Raw genomic sequence first — 14,733 nt, forward strand, 5'->3', positions numbered from 1 at the left:
ATGGCTGCTATCTTGGGGCAGGCCGCCCGTCGTTATATTTCCAATTCTGCCTCTTTGAGGTCTAGTGGACATGCTGCTACAGCTGGTGGCCACGGAGGTGGCGCAGCGTTGTGGAAGAAGATGTTCTTTTTTGTTGGAATTCCAGCTATTGGATTGGGAATGATTAATGCGTATTTAGGTCACCAAACTGATCATGGCAAACCTAGAGACGAATTTATTCCTTACGATTTTTTGCGCATTCGCACGAAGCGTTTCCCGTGGGAGATGGAAACCATACCTTGTTCCACAACCCCAAGGTCAACCCACTCCCTGACGGTTATGAAGATGTAGAAGACAGTCATCACTAAATTCAGAAGTAATTTTTGTTTTTTCCGCGCTGAATAGTCAAATGTATTTTTTGTTTAATTTTGAACTACATAAGTTTGTATTATAGAGCTATTAAAATAAGCTCCAATCACTCTTCAATATCTCAACACGATTGATAAACGGAAAACCAAAATTTTCAACACATCTCAGAACACCTAAGAGAGCTTCACAGTTAATAACAATAACAAATTTGGATAACTTAAATAGCGCCATTTTCGTAAAATACTACCTCACATTTAAACAAGTTCAAAAAATTAATGCAATATATGTATGTATATTAAAAAAAGAAATATTATATTTAATTTTTTTCCACATGAATTTTATTTGACCAACAAAAGGGTTTCGACGTAACCGACATCAGCAGACCAGTCTGAATGTCGGTTACGTTCCAGCAAGACATGTCAGTACAAAACTTAAATCTAATAATGCAATATAGATAATCAATAATGGGCAGAATGGTGAACGTTACACAAGTGTATAAAGTGATCACTTAAGCTAACCAAATGGTATGACGTGATGGTTAGTGAGTTCTTCAAACCCTTATCCGCACCTCAATGGTGCATAGGGCGCCGCATCATATAAACGCAGTGTTATCTTGATCGTTAACAGATGAAGGAGAGGTGATCAGCCCTCGACTTCAGGTACTAGTCCAGGGTAATATTGAATAAATATTATAGTGAAAAAATCACTTATAGTTAGTAGGAATAAATAAAAATGAATTAGAATAAAATAACAAATCTGATTATGTCGGTTACGACGAAACCCGGTTGCTGGTCAAATAAAATTCATGGGGAAAAATTAGTACTAGTAGCTATTTTATTCTAACAAAGTTTTAAAATACTCCCAGTTTTTTTTAATGGTGCAATTTTCTGTTATGTTGAATATGTTGTCCACAATGTTTGGAAGTCCCTGTTACAGGCGATTATAAAAATGTCGGAAAAGAGATTAGACCTTGCTGTAATGGCGCAAAAAAACTTTGAAGCAATGCTAATTCACCATGGCGCAAAAAAACAAACCACTTTTCGGATAAGGTTAATCTAGGCGAGTGTCTTAAAATTGCGTCTGCAGTAATTAGCGATATTTATCAATTTAGAAACGGTTTGTATGAACAATATATCGTGGATTACGCACACATATGTGTAATTTAAGTTTCGATATGGTTCCTAGATGGAATTTTAAAGGCCTATAGGTCTCACAACATTTTGGATGTGTGGTGTGTTCGAATCCTTACGAATCTGAGTTTCTCGAATTGAAAGGTATTTTTATATTTTGACATCTCAAACAAGGATGAAAGTAGACTGAATGCAGTCCAAATGCAATCCTTCAGACGAATGTGCGAGACCATTTTATTAATTGAATGAATCAGCAAATGGAGAAATAAGGAAATAATGCACGGCTGAGATAAGAATTATCAATAAAATTTAAAAAAGGTTGTTGAGATGTCATGGACACGTCGCTTACTCCTTTCAACAACTTATATTAAACAATTCATATATTAAAAAAACTTGATTTTTCAGGAGATCGTTTTTAAAGTTTAATAATGTAATAAAATGTTTTAAAAATAAATATTGAGCCACTTTTTGAACTTTTTACTGTGCAACAGAACTTTTAGATAAAACCTGAATGTTTTTTCTCCATTTGAAAAATATTTAGTATATTTAAAAAAATAATTGAACAATACCTTTTCTTCAAAATGTAAAAACATTACTTTCTGCCCTGTAGCGGGTAAATATTAAGTTAAAAATATGCTGCTTTTGCTGGGATATAGTACATTTTCTGGACATTCCGAAAACATGCACGACTGAAAATTGACGATTTTTGATAAATGACGTTGTTGAAAGGTGTGAGTGATATGCCCAAATAATTATCTATTTAATATTTAAAAAAATACTTGTTCACAAATCTTGGTTTCTATACTTAAAAGAGTTATTTTAAAATTATTTTCTCAGTAGAGACAAAGAAGATTTTCTTAATATAAAAAAATATGTAACTCGATTTTCATGCAAACATTTCAACACATCTTTCTTAATTTTACCGATAAAGGACTGATCCTTTAAGACTTTACCCAGACTTCCATATTCTTCCTCATCTATGTTGAGATGTAAAAATGCAAAAATAACTCCCAAGCGAAGAAACCCAGATTCGTGCACAAAGATTTGTTCACACCCAAAATGTTGTGGGCCAACAGGATACTTTTAATGGCCGACTTCCTCAAAAGAATACCTGAGTATGGATCATAGATCGACTATTGACGTTAGATAAATCATATTTCGGTTTGATATCTGAATTATGTTTCCAGACGGTATGCTGGCAGCGGGCGAACACGTAAAATGGCCGATATTACATGGTATATAGTCAATTAAAGAAGTCTACCCATTAGTTATTAGGTAAAGATGCAGCGAGTAACGCGAACGTGTCAAATTTCGTGGCAAGATGTTATTTTTTCGTATCATTCCTATTAAATTATATCGAGATTTTGATGGCCGGCCAGAGACGATCAAGATTTTAATAATAATAAATAAATTTGTATTCTTTTTGACATCTCAACATAGTTTAAGAAGAATATGGAAGTCTGGGCATTTACGGGGCTTACGACCGTCACAGGCTGAACAAGTTAACGAGTATTAGGGAAAACTCAAAATGTTGTAAATAAATTAACTGGTCAAATTATGGTATATTTCCAGACTTCCATATTTTTCTTCATCTATGTTAAAATAACTCCTGAGTAGAGAAATCCAGATTTGTGAACAAGGATTCGGACACACTCAAAATGTTATGAATAATTATCGTCGCTTATTATTTATTTCCGCCTCCGTAGTGCAATGGTCAGCATGCTCGGCTACCGTGCTGGAGGTAACGGGTTCGATTCCCAGGGTGGGGTCAAATAAATATAAGTGATTTTTTCACTGTAATATTTATTCGCTGAAGCGGAGGGCTGATCACCTTTCCTTCATGTGTTAACGATCAAGATAACACTGCGTCTGTATGATGCAGTGCCCTATGCACCATCGGGTGCGGATGAAGGTTTGAAGAATGAAGAAGAGGAATTTATGATTAGTTTTATTATTCATCTTCTCTGGTCTCAATCCTGTGGATTGGTCTGCAGCAACAAATGACATATTTTTCGCCATTTTGGTATATTTTCCGAAACCCTCTTCAGCTCCTTATATTATATGTACGTTGAGCAGTCAATGTCTTCGTATATTAGTATTTTTAAATAACAAACATTTTTCAGTTTTATCTAAATATCCCATTTAAGGCACCCGAGTTGAAGACACCTGAGGTGAGGTGTAATAAAATGTACGCGCACAGTGGAGTAGGTATCACTAATAACCTCCGCCGCCGACAACAAATTATAAATTAGATAAAAAAAGACGCGCTCACAAAAGGCAGAGGTTGGAAAAAATAAGGAATATGGCGACGGAAAAAAACTCAACCGAAAGACGAACGGCTAATAGTGCTACACTCGACCCTCCTTTTACACGCTTGATATATCGCTCACTCCTTTCAAGAACGTCATCAATCAAATTAGTCGATTTTCAGTTGTGCAGTTGTGCATGCCCAGAAAATGTACTATATCCCAGCAAAAGTGGCATATTTTTAACTTATTATTTACCCGCTACAGGGCAGAAAGTGTTGTTTTTGCATTTTGAAGAAAAGGTATTGTTTAATTATTTGTTTTAAATATTCTCATTATTTTTCAAATGGAGAAAAAACCTTCAGGTTTTACCTAAAAACGATCTGTTGCACAGTAAAAAGTTAAATAAGTGGCTTGATATTTATTTTTAAAACATTGTGTTAAATTTTTAAACATTAAACGTTCTCCTGAAAAATCAAGTTTTTTAATGTATGACGTTCTTGAAAGGAGTGAGCGATATTCCAAAGCAAAGATGTCACCAAGAGCGTTTGTGCACTACACGGAATTTCACCGTCCGGCAGTCCGGTTTTTACAAATAAAAGTGACAACGACAGTTTAGCGTGATCGAATTTACGCGCACCATGATCAAGCACCGATCAAGCGCACCGATCCGAAGAAAGACGGCCAAGAGCACAAGCCGATCAACCCGATCATCCGTTTTATCATGCTAATCGGACTGCCGGACGGCAAAATTCCTGTAGCGCCCTAATTATTGTTAGTTATATACGAATTGTCGTACTAACCATCATTCTGGTTCGCTACAGGAGATGGCAGAGAGAATAAAACTCCACACCACTCTGTCTTTGCAAACAATCTTCGCCTCTTCCATATTCATGCATCTCCTCATACATACCCGCCGATTATTACGACTCCTGACATGATCACTTACAAAGATTTGAAATACTTGATCATGCCAAGATTTTCCCCGGTTTTCTCTGCATTCGTCTCTTTAATTTTCTTAACTGTTATTTCCTCACACACCCGTTCCACATGTCCAAACCATTTAAACTTTTCTTTCGTAATTTTAACGATAATGCTCATCTTATCCTTGCAATCTTTCTTTGTTTTCATATAATTTTTTGACATCTGATCAAAGATGAAGAAGAATATGGAAGTCTGGGCATTTACGGGGCTGACGACCGTCATAGGCTGGTTTAAGTGATCACTTTACGCACGTGTAACATTCACCAATTCTAGCCATTATTGACAACCACACTAATTAAATTCTTGGAAGTTCTATATATATATTAACCAATTTTGAAACATTATTCTTGCTACACTAGAACTTCACTAGAGACATCTATTTATCTATCTTTCTTTATTTCATCATTCGAACATCTATAATACATATTTTTAGATACCACATTTCGACTGCATTTAGTCTACTTTCATCATTTCCTTTTCCAACTCCGTGATTCACTTCCATGCCATCATGGAGACATATTTATTTTTATTTCATCATTAGGTACTCATAATTATAAATTACAATAATGTGCCCTCACTGAATTTTTCCCTGCCGAGGAAACATTTTACTATATTTGTTTACGAACTGTATGGAAGAAAATTGTGACCAATGACATGCGGAATCATTTGAAATACAACATGGCGGAATGATGCGATGTATTTCAGATCTACCCATTTCCATTATCCATTTATGAACAGCTCTTTAATATGTACATAATTTAATTTTTAATTATTTTATAGATAATGTAAGCAGGTTGTACAACATAATTGCATAATAATCAACAGTTTATTTAGAACAAAAGAGGTATGTGATTTTGTTTGATGTGTTTACCAGAAGCGTAAGACTGGCCACCATACCTTCGAATAATTAACGATCAACTCAACATTGCATCCATTCAATGCAGTGCCCTATGCACCATTTGGATAAAGAAGAAGCTGTATTGGCAGAACCGGAGTGATGTTTTACCCCCTGTCTACCAAGTATGATAATCAAACTCCTTTTGACCTTTATATTGCATTTTTATTGGTTTTATGTTATTTTACCTTGTATCTATGTCTCCACTTCGGATGACTCAATAAATAAATCAATTATTGGCATATTTTTATGGCGGTAAGGCTACTGAGTAGTGAGTAGATGCTAGGAATGAAGCGTGTTATCACGAAACCGTGTTAAAGGAACGTCAGGCGTACAAGCGAACACGACGAAGGGTGGGTGCGGAGTGCGGGGATCGGAGATGTACAGCAGGGAGTTTGTGTTGTCCCGAAGAAGGTAGGTACCGGTGTCTGAGCACACTGGGCAGGGGGTGGGTGGGGGGGCGCGGGGATCGGAGATGTACAGCCGGGAGTGTGTGGTGTCCCGTAGAGGTAGGTACTGTGCCGGGTAGCGTGTAGTGGGTAGGTACCGGCACTGGCCCGCTTTAATGACGTACGGACTCGCATGCCCGCTCGCCCGTACGCAGGTCCGGATATCAAAATATATTTTTATTTTATTTTTATTTTTAAATATACATGACTTGGTACAATTCAAATGTGTTCAAATCCATCTTGAGTAAACCTACAGAATTTTATCGTGGTCCGATGAATTGTCCTCCCCCGTAGTGTAATGGTCAGCACGCTCGGCTACCGCACTGGAGGTCCCGGGTTCGATTCCCAGGGGGGGGGGTCAAATAAATATAAGTGATTTCTTCACTCTTCTATTTATTCAATATTACCTTGGATTGGTACCGGAAGCCACCTTTCCTTCATGTGTTAACGATCAAGATAACACCGCGTTTATATGATGCAGTGCCCTATGCACCATTGCTGATGATAAGGGTTTGAATGAATTTTATGGAGGATTATCAAAGAGATAATATGTATATATTTAATGCGCATACCATTGTCTTCTTCGTTGCCTTTCTCACCTAACGACATTTTCGATCTCCTATTCTGGTGTTCCTTATTCTCTCGTATTCTTGCCAGATATGTTCCTTAGAGTATTCATTTCTGACACTCTTAGCGCGTTTTTTGTTACTGCTGTGCCCGCTCTGCATTCGATTCCATATGTCATGATGAGTCCCACACAAGTTTTATACATTTTAATTTTGTTACCGATATTTTCATTCATATAAATAAAGAAAAGAACCCTAGATTTTCTAATTATTTGATATTGCACAGATGTAAAACAACAGTCGCGTTAAACCATTATACGTACGTAGGTTTTTTTTAAATGAACTAACTAACTAACTAACTAACCATCACGCCGCTTCCCCGCAGGGGTAGGCAGAGAGAATAGAGCGCTCTGTCCTTGCAAACATTCTTCGCCTCTTCCACGTTCATGCATCTACTCATACATACCCGCCGATTGTTACGACTCCTAACCTGACCACTTTCAAGTATTTGGCATACCTGATCGTGCCATGTTTTTCTCGGTCTTCCTCTGCTTCTTTTCCCGCTAACATTCCCCTCATAAATTTGTTTTACCGTTCTTTCCTCACTCCTCGCTCCACATGTCCAAACCATCTCAACACACCTTTCTTAATTTTATCGATAATGCTTATCTCAGCTTTGCATTCCTTCCTTATTTCACCATTCGTACATCTATCATACATCGTTTTGTCGCACATTCTTTTGAGAGATCGCATTTCGACTGCATTCAGTCTACTTTCATCCTTCTTTTGCCAACTCCATGTTTCACTTCCATACATTAGAGTTGGAACCAGGACTCCGTTGTGCACTGCCAGTTTAGCTTTTTTTTAATGAACTTCCGGAAAACTTAAAATCTATAAAAATTATTAAACCTTTAAAACTAAAATAAAAAACATATAAGACTCACCCCTGCCTAGACTCAACACCAAGGAATATTTTTTATTATTTTTTATTTACTTTGTTTATTTTAATTTTAATTATAATTTACTTTGTTTTTAAAAAAATGTCAAACTGTAAAAATTGTAAAACGAACTCCCTCTCTAAACACAATGTATATTTACCAACTATTTTGTATTATTTAAATATGTATTTTGTAAAAAAAATATAAATATATTTTTACATTTCGACATGTCAACATATATGAAGAAGAATGTGGAGGTCTGGGTATTTTATCGTAAGGCTTATATTGATATTCTTCTTCATCTATGTTGAGATGTCAAAAATCCCAGTTTTGTGGGCGAGGATTTGGATACACTCAAAATTTTGTGCATGTATACTTCGTCTCAAGCTGAGACACCTATAATCTTGAAATTAATATTCAATTTAATTTTTAAAATAATTTAATCCAGCTATGAATACATCCCTGAAAACTTTGGTGTCTGAACATAATAGAGCCTGTTGGTAATTACCTATCATTAGGGCACCTCCGCGCGGCGGAGGGGCGTGTCCGCGGGGAAGGGTGCGGCGCGGGGGAAGACACCGGCACGGTATAGAAAGATACAAAGTAATGGGTGGCCTGCCATATAAGTAAAAAGTGAAATATCAAACAGATGGTGACAGAAGAATTTAAAAAATTAATATCCTAACAAATGTTGGAGTTTGTAGGAATTTTAAATTTACAAAAGGATATTATCACTCGGGAGGAATATCTAATTTAACATGCTCAACCTATAAAAGATTGTGCAAGACTCGTTTTGTGTTTATAAAAGCCGATATAATCAATATTTTCATTCATTATTTTCTTTTGTAAAATTCGCCTTCGTAAAAACGTTGTTTTCGTAAGTTGGTAAGGAATGACGTCACTTAAACGAATCCACACTACTACTATTTCAGCTCTATAAAGTAGATACATAAAGGCATACGCCCTATAACACACCCGATGACGTAAAATTTGATGACGAATAGATGTGTCCGTTTTTCGTTTTATTTAAATATCTAAAGTTTAAACCTTCATATCTCCCTCACTTCTTTAGATTTCAATAAGAATGTTACCCATAGTCTTGTGATTTTTCATATTAATTTATTAAATAAAAACACAGCATGAAATTGATCCATTAATACACTATTTGTAACGTGCATAGAACTACTAGATTTATAACAACACCTAACATATAACCCTTTTTGTCACACACAAACAAAACCTATCAAATCTTGGATTATTATGCGATAAAGTCGTACAACTTACTTCCATTATCCAAAAAGTCAATAGTAATAGATCTTAATATTAAAGATGGAGGTGGAAATATTCAACAAATTTTAGCTTTTGACAGTCAAACAACTATGTGTATGCTAAAACAATCCTTTCATATGCATTTGAGAATTACTCTCACATAACACAAGAAAGCACCTCCCAGCAAAGCACACAAATGACAATTAATACACTTTATGGTAATGTTTGTAGAACTGCAAGATCCAAACACACAATAACACATCAAACAAAATATAACCCATATTTCTCTTGGCCAAAAGAACTTATGATTATTATGCAACCTTTCTTCTATTAGCCATACAGTCATTAAAAAGAAATGAAATAAAAATAGCCATTTATAAATATATTATTAAGAGGGTAGATCTGAAATAGATTCCATCATTCAGCTATGTCGTGTTTGATTGCATATCATAAACAATTTTCTCTCATATAATTTTATAAATAAATATGTATAATAAAATGTGCCCTCGGCACGGGAAAACTCAGTTCGGGCACATTATTGTACTAGCTCTATTATATTCAATTTCAATTTTGTTGCATTTATTATAAACCTCAATTATTATGTACAAGGTTTGTAGATCATTTAGTGGATTCTCGTTTTTTACAGCTAATACATATCATGTATTATTATTATCTGTGTTGGAAACAGGAGGGATAATCAGGAACATCTTAGCATTTGCTCATTGCTGGGAGGAAACCACGTAAAACTCCCCAGGAGAAACCGGACTGTTGACTGTCGTCAACAGGCCTTCCGTTCGAGTAGAAGAGGGTTCGGCACTTTGTGTCCTAGCTTAGTTCATGGTACCAATGTCCTTCAATATTCTAATCATACATGATACCACCTCCCGTGAGAATAATGATAATGTCATAATCTGACTGTACAATGGGCGGAAGAGGTTAAATTTGAAAGAATTAGTTATGTCAAAAATGAGTCGTTAAATGAGATTCAAGAATACAGGCATAGTCAATGTTCTGCGCAATCCATTTTATTGATTGATGATATTGATTCCATGATGTTGACTTTTCTATTCTCAACTTCTTCTACTGCACATTTATGTTGAAAAATTTCTATTCCAGTAGACTGCAAGTCTCCAAAGAGCAAGATATGAATATGGCAATTCTGGTCACTGCGAAAAGGTGAAAGAAGATTACTGGCAACACCATCATTCTGTATAAGGTAGGTACTGTAGACGGTAGAAAGCAATTTGTTTCCAATTAGTAAGCTCACATATACAAACTACTTGAGATTTTTCTAATGAAAGTATACATGTTCACCAGATTCTAACTTAATGCCTATCATAGAAGAGAGAACGGATCATTATCAGACGGGAGGAATATCTAATTTAACATACTCAACCTATAAAGGATTGTATAAGACTCATTTTGTGTTTATAACAGCCGATATAATTAATATTTTCATTCATAATTGTGGAAAATTCGCGTTCGAAAAAACGTTATTTTCGTAAGTTGGCAATGAATGACGTCACAAAACGATGGAGTCATTTTAATGTTGGTGTCATTGCTAAATTACTGCCGGCTCCATTTGTTGATGTCTATCGTCCACCCTCCCTCCCCTCATATTTGTATAATACAAATGGTAGTGTTGTGGTAAAAAAAAACAATCTACACAAATACAACTACAGCTCTATAAACCATAGACAATAAGCCACGTTATGACACGTTGCATGACGGAAATTTGATAACGTATGCGAACGCACGTGTTTCGTTTTATTCAAATATTTAATTTTTAAACCTTCATATCTCCCTTAGTTCTCCACAGATTTCAATAAGAATGTTATCGATAGTCTTGTGATTTTTCATTTTAATTTATTAGCCAATAATCCAACATCGTGACAAAAGCCTATTGAATCTGCCGCAAAAAGTTATAAGATTTGTTTGTGGATGGATGTATCTTTATTAAACTGAACAAAAAGTCGATTTAGTCCCCACACTAAAATAATTCTGGACCCGATCACTTTATAAAAACCATGACTCATTAATTTAATAGATTTTTATTAAACTCATCTTCTGACACTTTGATTAATGTTGCCATTAAAATCATCCTTTGTGTAATATATGTTTTTTTTAATCGATTAGACGCAATGAACATACATTTACATATCTCCATACAGCTTGGCTTTTAGCTAGAATCTAGAACCATCCAAATATGTAATGTTATTTGTTGTGACAACATTTTGAGTGTGCCCAAAAATTTGTTCACAAATCAGAGCATATTTTTTTATTGACATCTCAACATAAATGAAAAAATTCTTTTCAAACAAGTATTTGGACAAACTCAAAATGTTGCGAATAAAAATAACTAATCAAATTACATAAAAATTGAGTAGTCCACTTGCAAACCAAGTTATGTTAAAAAATTGAGTTAGCCTATGACGCCAATTGGTAGAAAATTAAAAATATTAGCGTCTATATTTAATATAATCTGCAAAAACTCGGTAAGTTAGGAATAAAATGGAATAGAAAAATCAATACTTGCTATGTCGATCGACAGTTCACTTAAAAAAATCTCTCAAATCGGTAGAAAATTATTTTAAAAGCTTAATTTTTTAACATAACGTGGTTTGCGAGTGGACTACTCAATTGTTTTCAGGGTCCTTCATCTTCTTCTTGTAACCCTTATCCGCACCCCAATGGTGCATAGGGCACTGCATCACATAAACGCACTGTTATTTTGATCCTTAACACATGAAGGAAAGGCGATCATTCCTGCGCTTCAGGTACCAGTGCCCCAGATATTTCACCCCCCTAGGAATCGAACCCGGGACCCCCGGTCACCATTACACTACGGAGGCGGACTTGTAAGACCGAAATAGTACGGCTGTTCAAACTTAAATGACAGTAAGGGAAAAAAAATTGTAGTACGTTTTTTTTCGCATTTTTGGACTAAGTGCAAAAAAACGTGCTACAAAAAATGTCTCTTACTGTGTTTTGAGTTTGGACAGCCGAGTAGGAGGCAAGTCAATATTACAATAAACAAGCAAAAATCAATTACAAATTAAAGCATTCCACAGTCCCAGACCGATCGCGCTACATACTCCATATTTCATATTTACAAATTAAATTAAATATAAGTTATTGATGCGGAGGTGGGGCGTAGCCCTGGCATATGAATGGTTATTACGAATTTCAAGGTCTCCGATAAAACATTGTGCAGTTGAAGCGGGTCTAATGTGATGAATACAGGTCTCGTGGTTCCCGGCAGGTCAGAGCCAAGCAATCAAATTTTCCGTAAGACCGGATTTTGCGCCGGCCATGATCACGAAATCCAGCTTCAATATAAAACGATATTTTGATTCGGTTTGGTTTCTGATTCGATTACATTTGCTATTCAAATTCCTCTCACAAATTATCTCAGTTCTAATTTATGCGTAGTAGCTATGAATAAAAAGAATAACACGCAAATAAATCCATAACCTATGATTTTTCACTGTAATATTTATTCAATATTACCCTGGACCGGTGCCCGAAGCGGAGGGCTGATCACCTTTCATTCATATGTTAACGATCAAGATAACGCTGCGTTTATATGATGCAGTGCCCTATGCACCATTGGGGTGCGGATAAGGGTTTAAAAGGATGAAGGAAATACACAATGATGTCAAAACTCAATCGTTGCGCAAAAACAACGCAATCATCAAAAACCACAATGATGCACTATCAAAAGTGTTCTTGAGCATAATCAATTGAATAAATGATGGTGTTTTATTAAAAAAAAAGATTCAGCGAAATTTAAACACCAGTGTTGCACTATTAAAACCATACCGTGGAGCTTAATTTATTAAATAAATAAAATGGTCTTCTTCTTCCTGGCTCCATACCAACTTATCGTCTTTGTGGACTGTTGGAGTCAGCTCTCCTCGTCCTCAGGTTGTATGTCCTTCTATCCTATACAACGTCACCTAGGTCATGCCTTCGAATCATGCTATCTTTCTGTAGCAACCGTGAATTTTTGTTCTTCCTCTAGATGTCTTTCGAGGAAGATCCATGGCGATCGCTTGATTTACAATATGTTCAGGTTCTCTACGTTCTATGTGCCCATACCATCTCAATTGCCTTTCCTCTACCTTACTATTGATGCCAGTTACACCCAAACTTCCACGAATGCGTAAACTCTTTATATAGTTTCATTTATTGATTCGGCAGTCACTTTGTGGTAAAATCTAACTAACTAACTAACTAACTAACCATCACGCCGCTTCCCCGCAGGGGTAGGCAGAGAGAATCGAACGCCACACCACTCTGTCTTTGCAAACATTCTTTGCCTCTTCTACATTCACGCATCTCCTCATACATACCCGACGATTATTACGACTCCTGACCCGGCCGCTTTCAAGTATTTGACATACCTGATTGTGCCAAGTTTTCCTCGGTCGTCCTCTGCTTCTTTTTCCAACTACATTCGCTCCATAAATTTGTTTAACCGTTCTTTCTTCACTCATACGCTCCACATGTCCAAACCATCTCAACACACCTTTCTTAATTTTATCGATAATGCTTATCTCAGCCTTACATTCTTTCCTTATTTCATCATTCGAACATCTATCAAACATCGTTTTGCCACACATTCGTCTGAGGGATCGCATTTGGTAAAATCTATCCATTTTTAATTAATGTTTTACTTAGTAAATACCACTATTTCTTAAAATCTACTGTGACACGTGTTTCGATGAATTCCGCATCATTTTCAAACACCGCATGTGAATGAATTTTGGAAACATTTTTTGTTTTTGGTCATTAACTTCCACTCCAGCTGACCACTTAAGCATTCGCATTTCAGTAGTTTCTTGTTGCCTAGAGTACCTAGGTGTTATACATCGTCCAGCATTCAGAGCCATGTGGTTCAGAGCCGGAGTGATGTAAAACAAAGGTGTTCCATTTCTCTGCTAAATAAAAACTTTCTCAATCCAACACAGATGGCTGTTGTGAACCCATATGTAACTGTGTCATGAGATTAATAATATATCGAGGAGATCCAATAAAATTGAGTTGTGTGGTTGTCAATTATGGGGTAGAATGGTGAATGTGATCACTTAACCAGCTTTGACAGTTCGTAAGCCCTGTAAATATCCAGAGTTCAATTTACTTCTCATCTATGTTGAGATGTTAAAATAAATTTAGATGTTTAATTTCAATTTGGGACACTATAATATGTATTTACAACATTTTGAGTGTGTCCAAATACTTGTTCACAAAATCTGGATTATCTCCAATTAAAGGAGTTATTTTCATATTATTTTCAAATTATCTGGTCAAATTATAAGCTTAATAATAATAAAAATGAAAATGGTATTTTCTGGCGTTTCTCATGTGTGTGATTATAATCCAGGATTCGGATCTCACATACTAATATAAGAGTTTCTGCTTAGTAAAAAGCTTCTTTACATCTCACCAATAGATGTCTCTAGTGAAGTTCTAGTGATTCATGAACAAGGTTTCTAAATTGGTTCATATATATAGAACTTCCAAGAATTTGAGTAGTGTGGTTGTCAATAATGGGTAGAATTGGTGAATGTTACACGTGTGTAAAGTGATCACTTAAACCAGCCTATGACGGTCGTAAGCCCCGTAAATGCCCAGACTTCCATATTCTTCTTCATCTTTGATGAGATGTCAAAAAATAATATAAATTTAGATGTTTAATTTCAATTTGGGACACTATAATATGTTTTATTTGTAATAAAAACTATAAGTATATGTTTCATATCAAGTTCTGACATCCATAACTTGGTTCATTTCATTGACAAGCTGGCCGGAAGACAATTTCTCGCTGGAAAGTATCGGAAATTGTGTATGTGTAAAGAATAAAAAGTAGCAACTCTTTTCCGCGTTGTCTTTTTAAGCACGTACA

General features: G+C 35.7%; 1 pseudogene; it reads left to right on the plus strand.

The window, feature by feature from the left end:
- On the plus strand, positions 1 to 439 carry LOC148309284 (cytochrome c oxidase subunit 6A1, mitochondrial pseudogene; annotated as a pseudogene).
- Positions 440 to 14,733: the final 14,294 nt, after the last annotated feature.

This window comes from Brachycentrus maculatus, unplaced genomic scaffold, assembly GCF_059751285.1.
Source record: "Brachycentrus maculatus isolate JH-2025_06_01 unplaced genomic scaffold, ASM5975128v1 h1tg000134l, whole genome shotgun sequence".
In the NCBI taxonomy this organism is placed as follows: domain Eukaryota; kingdom Metazoa; phylum Arthropoda; class Insecta; order Trichoptera; family Brachycentridae; genus Brachycentrus; species Brachycentrus maculatus.